This window comes from Coffea eugenioides, chromosome 8 (assembly GCF_003713205.1).
Source record: "Coffea eugenioides isolate CCC68of chromosome 8, Ceug_1.0, whole genome shotgun sequence".
In the NCBI taxonomy this organism is placed as follows: domain Eukaryota; kingdom Viridiplantae; phylum Streptophyta; class Magnoliopsida; order Gentianales; family Rubiaceae; genus Coffea; species Coffea eugenioides.
The window spans coordinates 11575922-11581464 of NC_040042.1; the positions used below are offsets into that span (position 1 = coordinate 11575922).

The following is a 5543-nucleotide window of genomic DNA, read 5'->3' on the forward strand; positions in this document are numbered from 1 at the left end:
CTAATTTAATGTTTTCTAAGTCTGTTGGATAGGTCTGTCTAATGAGGGAAAGAAGCAAAAAGTGTGATCAACATTTTACACTACCAACGACAACAACCAGAAGTTTCCAACCACTAGTGAATTTTTGTTCAATTCTCCCCCTACCAAGTCCAGCCGTAGCTAGGTTTTGTACAAAAAATAGTTGGGAAACAGCAAGTCCTTCCCAAGTGGACCAAGAAGTAGAGGATACAATTAATCTAGGGGATTCACGATAACTAGGCAAAAATTTTTCCCTAATTTTTTCCCTAAGTTAAAATTTAGGGCAATAAAATTTCAGGGGATGAAAAGATTAATCATGTAAATAACCATAAAATTACACCCTCAATGCAGGTTCAACAAGAATGCAAATAGAAATTTTCAGAAAATAAAATAAAAACAAGCGTAGGCCCAAAATATTTGCAAATTATCTTAGAGACAAGGAAGAGAGGGAACACACTGAAAACTCACAGAGATCTAATCGGCATCAACCAACCCGAATACCCGAATGGCACTTGAGTGGGTGGTGCTAGGCTACGTTGCCGAAGTTGAAGCAATCATGCTTCTGCTTCTCACAGTTCCGGGTCTCGACCCTCTTCGCAAGGGTCTCCTCCGACCCTTTCTCTCAATCGTCCCGTTTTGTTTGTTCCTGTTAATGGACATCTACTGGAAGTACGAGACTAGACCCACTTGTGAATCCGCTGAATCCTGTACCCCATTTGAGCATCTCCGTCACTAGAAGTCCATCATGAAGTCCCAACGTAATGCCCTCCTCATCGCTGCCGCTCTCATCTTCTACTGGCTGCTTTACTCCATCACTGGTCTGCTTGTTCGTATCGAGCAGTTGATCAAGCAGATTGAGAAGATCAAGGCTCAGGATTGAGCGGCAATTTTCGATTTGTGGGTTGGTTTTAGTTTCTATTTTTAAGGGAGCCCTTTTGGGAATTTCATCTATAAGTAGTGATATTATATGTTATGATGTTGACCCTCGTTTACTGTTAATTTCGAATTTGGTAATCTGAGCTAGTAGCTTAAGGCCCAAGATTGATCAAAAAAAGAAAAAAAAAAGACAAAGAAGAGAGGGAAAGAACTAACCTTTTCTGCAGAGACCTGGAGAATTACTTGGTCGTCAATGCCAAAGAGCCACGGTACTTCACTGGTCTTCAATCGTCAGAGAGATCGAGAGTGTGGTGGAGGTGGAGGTGGAGGTGGAGATAGAGGTGAGTGTGGGCGTCTGACGGTCTGAGTAAAAGTGAGGTGATTTGTGAGAGTCTGAGAGAGAGTTCAACACTTAGAAAAGTTATTGTTTTGCATCTACATGGTATCAGAGACTTAGACAAATTTGCGCCTCTTTTTTTGCCTTGAATTTTAAATTTGCACCACTTTGTTTTTGTCTTGAATTTTAACTAGATTTGAACATCATAATTCCCCCCTTTTTACACAAGAAAAATTTGTGAAATTTTGTCTTTTATAATTGTATTTGAAATATAGATTTCATTTTTATTCATTATTTTTGTGTCACAATTTTAAAAATTTTAGTATGATTAAAAATTTTAGTATGACTGGCAAAATTTTAAATAGGTTGCCATTAATTTTTAGTAGATTTTAAATAGAGCATATTCAATTAACAAAGCACATTTTATATAGTGCACATTCAATTAACATCCAATACAAAACTTCAATATTAATCCATTATCTTCAAATAAGAAAAAAATGCACAATTAAACCAATACATAAAGTGTATTAGTTAATTAACTATGGAGTTTAGGATTTATCCACTTCGATAACTAGTTCAATTTGAAAACTCTTATTTATATTCATATCAAATTAACTAATAATCATTCTAAGTTAAGTAGTCACAAGTTTCTTTACACTAATGAATTTTTATTTTTTAATTATTTTTTATTCTAATGAAGTTATTACATATACAAGAAAATTAAACTAATAAGGAGGCTCATAAATATATAACAGTTAAAAACATTAGATATCACATAATGATTACAAAAAATTAGCAGTAATAGTTGTAAAAAGCCATAAATATTTTAAATCAAACAGTGACAAGACTAGGTTGTCACTAACAGCTATACAATGTTATCAATGACAACAATTGCAAAGTTGTAAAAAAAAAGGGCTATTAATACTGACGACTTTTAGAAAGTCGTCACTATTGCAGTTCCCGCTCTCTCCATGTCTCCTGGTGGGAATCAAATTGTGATGACAATGCAAGATCGTCATTGATGTGTTGGCTCCCTTGACTCAATTGTGACAACTTACTGTATTGTGGTTAAAGGACCCCATTCTGTGACGATTTTGTTTAGTCACTGAGAAATGTTGTCACTAATGACCAAATTTCTTGTAGTGCTGAACTTAGTTATGTTATAAGCTATGGAATTGTTATTTTAAGTACTTTGGAAGTATTTTATTCGATCGTATGAGTGAGTCCTGGCGCGAGTTGGACAGGTAGCCCGCCGAACCCTTTGGTTCGCCGTAGGGGAAGGTGGGGCTGGCACAGATGGTATCAGAGTCTAGGTTGAATGGTCTAGGCAGAGTTAGTGTTATTAAGATATTTGTAAGTTATATTAGGATAGAACGAAGTGTTAGGCAAAAGGGACTAAGTGTGTTTGAGTTTAGAATGTTTAGGTATCTAATCCAGTTTATTCTTGTAGGGTATGGATCGACAGGGCGATGGTGAGCATCCTAGGATTCGTCGTCCAGTGATCGGCTATCGCATGGGACCTGGAGGTTCTCGTGTGGCCTATAACCCCATGACTCGAGTTAGGCGCGCAGTACGATTGTTGGAGAACTCATGCCTACCCTGACCATGTGGTCCTATCACTCTACCATTAGAGGAGACGTCTGACTAGGATCAATAGGGAGTTACGAGAGGAGGTTGATAGATGTTTGGCTGTGGAGGAGGCTCAGACAGCTAGGATTCGCGAGCTCGAGGCTGAAGTTCGCGCGACCACTGAGCGATTGACTAGAGTGGTGAGGGTTGCTCGTGATCGAGCCAGTGGCATTGTAGCTGAGTGCGAGGAGTTGATTGGAGGAGTACTCGAGGCTAGTCGAGAGGAGGTGGATCCTGCGGTTGGACCTCCTAGTGATGAGGATATGGGAGGAGATCCTATGACCGAGTCTCCTAGGGCTGCAGCTGCGGCTGAGGCAGATCTACCCCAGGATGAGGAGATTGCTAGTTCCGACTCTTCGGAGACTTCTACGTCTGAGGCGTATTAGGCTAGTAGGGTTAGAAGTAGTGCTTTGGTATACCCTTCTTTTGTGAGAGAAACCATTAGAGTGGTTCTCATTCCTGTAAATGCATGCTATCTTAACTATTTTGATTGCTACTTCCATGTTTGTTTTTGTTTGTGACTTTCGTATCTCTTTTGTAGAAGCATGCTCATCTGATGTATTCATACGCTTTTCTAATATGAATATAAAGTATTTCGATTATATTTAGAGTTTGACTTGCTAATACTTTATCTTTATAATTATTTTAAAATGTTAGCCCTCTATAAGATCGATGGAAGGTAGAAGAGGTCGAGGGCGAGGAGTTAGACAATCTCATAACGTGGAAAGTGACCAAGAGTCGGGCGCCGACCAAAATCCTCGATCTAGAGGCAAGGTTAGGGAACAAGTGACTACTGCCATTAACTGAATGACAGACATTCTGGAACGTTTAGCTAACCAACCAGGTCATGGAACTGTAAACCATACTGTAAACCCTGAGAGTGGGGAGGATAGAGCTCTAGAGCGCTTCCAGAGGTTTTCCTCACCTAAGTTCTCTGGAGGGTCCGATCCGGAAATGGCTGAGGGATGGTTAGAAAGAATTGCTGATATTTTTGCTGCTCTAAATTACACAGAGGAGAGGCAAGTGGCCTTTGCCGTGTTTCAGTTCGAGGGAGCTGCTCGATCATGGTGGAACATGATAAGGGCCAAGTGGGATAGAGAACAGACTCCTAGGACTTGGGTGAACTTTACCCGGGAGTTTAATGCTAAATTCCTCCCTCCGCTAATCCAAGAGTAAAAGGCAGATGATTTCATCAAGTGTAAGCAAGGATTGCTAAGCGTCACGGAGTGTGAGACACTATTCATCAACTTGTCAAAGTTCGCCCCTGAGTTGGTGGCGACCGAACAGAGGAGGATAAGGAGGTTTATTCAAGGTTTAAATATGAAAATATAAGAAGGTCTAGCAGCGGCCCAAATCACCAGTTTTAGTGATGCAATTGAGAGGGCTCAGAGAATTGAAAGTGCAAAGGTTTAAGTGAGGGTTTTTAATGCAAGAAAAAGGAATGCTCCTAGTGGTAGCTGTGGTCCAGTAGACACGAATGCTCCACCTCCCAAGTTTGGAAGATGAATGAGTGGAGTGAACACCTAGGGAACACCAAGAGGAACGATGATGAGAGGAGCTACGTCGAGAGGGGCATTTTCTAGAGGGACGTCAAGTGGAAGGGGACAATCAAGGAATGTCCCACAAGGAAACCAAGCATCAACTCCTAGTATGTATTGTAACTATTGTGGGAAGACTAATCACACGGAGGATAGGTGTTGGAAAAAAGAAGGGAAATGCTTGAAGTGTAGAAGTAGTGATCATCAGTTGGCTGCGTGTCCTAAGGCTCAAGAGAGAAGTGGAGTTCGTTAGACGGACAAGCCAACCCCCAGTCAGGCTAGTGCAGTGGAGAATCGACCGAGAGTTCCAGCTAGGATTTATGGCCTGGATCATCAGCAAGTTCCCAATCCAACGGAGGTTGTCAAAGGTACTATCTCTATTTTTCATCGTTTAGTTAAAGTCTTAGTTGACCCTGGTGCTTCGCATTCGTTTGTGAATTCTGCTTTTATGTGTGGGATAGATATAAAGCCGGCTAGATTACCTTATGATCTAGAGGTTAGAACACCTACGGGAAATCAAAACCTAATTACGAATCTGGTGTATAGAAACTGTGAAATTTGAGTTGGACAAAGGAAGTTATTGGTAGACCTAGTAAGTTTGGACATCAAAGGGTACGATGTTATTATAGGGATGGATTGTTTAGCCCGATATCATGCTAACTTGAACTGTAGGACGAAAATTGTGAAATTTTGCATTCCGGGGGAAGCAACATTAAGATTGGATATGAAGGGAAGATTAGTTTCGTCTGCCTTCATTTCGGGACTTCAGGCTAAAAGGTTAATAAGTAAGAGAGCTCAAGATTATTTGGCTTTTCTAATAAACCCTCCAAGTGATAAAACGAAGTTGGAATATGTGCCAATAATGAGAGATTATCCCGACGTTTTTCCTGAGGAGTTAGAATCCTTACCTCCTGAGCGAGAGGTGGAGTTTAAAATTGATTTAGTGCCAGGAACAGTTCCCATTTCTAAAATCTTGTATCGGATGGCCCCTGCGAAATTTAAGGAGTTAAAGATTCAACTACAATATTTGTTAGAGCGGGGATTCATTAGGGAAAGCGATTCGCCTTGGAGAGTGCCCGTATTATTTGTCAAGAAAAAGAATGGGAGTTTGAGGTTGTGCATAAACTACCGAGGGCTGAATAATG

General features: G+C 40.5%; 1 pseudogene; it reads left to right on the forward strand.

Annotated features, from left to right (window-relative positions):
- Window positions 1-523: 523 nt before the first annotated feature.
- On the forward strand, window positions 524-994 carry LOC113781642 (annotated as a pseudogene).
- Window positions 995-5543: the final 4549 nt, after the last annotated feature.